The 1,247-nt window shown below is 36.1% G+C and overlaps 1 long non-coding RNA gene across 1 annotated transcript; it reads left to right on the top strand.

Annotated features, from left to right (window-relative positions):
- The first annotated feature begins 204 nt into the window (after positions 1 to 204).
- On the top strand, positions 205 to 1,068 carry LOC113475570. Its single transcript, XR_003397315.1, has 2 exons — positions 205 to 531; positions 612 to 1,068. It is a non-coding gene; the product is annotated as an uncharacterized LOC113475570 (long non-coding RNA).
- The last annotated feature ends 179 nt before the right edge of the window (positions 1,069 to 1,247 follow it).

The raw sequence follows: 1,247 nt of genomic DNA, 5'->3' as shown, positions 1-1,247 counted from the left end.
TCTAAGGATCCCATTATATGAAGTGGTTGCAAAGTCACCAATCCTAAATTCTTCAGGACTAACTGTGGATTACATTAAACTTACACCATACAGCAAAGCAACCGACGAGTATCACTTATCCTAACTTGAAAATTTATGTATTACTTATTTGTGCAAATGAACAAGTTAACTTAGCTAAGGATGTTTTGAGTTGGCGTGTTGTATCACTTATCCTAACTTGAAAATTTATGTATTAATTATTTGTGCAAATGAAAAAGTTAACTTAGCTAAGGATGTTTTGAGTTGGCGTGTTGGGCAGTGTTTTAAGTGTTATTCCAGCAGCAAAAGTAACATCTGACTTTGTTTTGATGTTTTCAAACTAAGTGAATTTCATTAGTTATTATGCCTTGTGCAGATCATGAATAACTCAATATGTTTTGCAGATGGTTTGAAATAATTAATTGCAGTACAAGTTCCCCCATTCGCAACTGTTCAGACAGAAGGTTGGAGTGGTTACAAGAGACGTTCATTAAAAAGTTGCTGAAATGGAAGGTTGCTTACTTGTCCTATTTATTTGTTACGTATTTGCAAAGTATTCTTTTTATCTAATTTAGAAAACTTTACCATTTCAGAATGATGTTGAAGTGAACCACCCAGGAGAAGACAAACGATTAATGGCCCGACCAACTTTGGAGGGGTTGTTGTTTACCACAAAAATTTTTTAAGACAAACGATTAATGGCCCGACCAACTCTGGAGGGGTTGTTGTTTACCACAAAAATTTTTATCGAATTATCTCGCAGGCTGTTACAATGTCTTTGTCGAGACCTTGTTTATTTAAACTAAACTTAGGCTTTATTTAACATAACGTAACTACGACCTTAATCAAATAGAATATTAGATATAGATTAAAATAACAACGGAAATGATATCACTAAACTCAGTAAGCTAATTCAAACAGTAACACTGCAACTGAAAGACGGGAGTTAAAACAAATGGTGAAACGTGGCGAACAAAAGAAGGAACACACGAAAGTAATTATTAGCGGCGCGCGCCGCACACAGTGTTGCCGTTTGTGGAATGCTTCACATTCTTCCCCACAAAATTTTGTTTTAACAAATTACAATACAATACAATACGAATTACAGGATTAATACGCGGTTTAAAACCCGTAGCGCTGGGGTTCTTTTCTTTGCCGTGTCGATCGACGTAATGGCACCTCGTACGTCGTTTCGCTGCTGGGTTCGATGATTTCAGATCTTTCACTGT

The sequence above is a fragment of the Ciona intestinalis genome, unplaced genomic scaffold (assembly GCF_000224145.3).
Source record: "Ciona intestinalis unplaced genomic scaffold, KH HT001044.1, whole genome shotgun sequence".
Classification (NCBI taxonomy): Eukaryota; Metazoa; Chordata; class Ascidiacea; order Phlebobranchia; family Cionidae; genus Ciona; species Ciona intestinalis.
The sequence above is the reverse complement of the archived record's forward strand: the minus strand, read 5'-3'. Positions and strand labels throughout refer to the sequence as shown.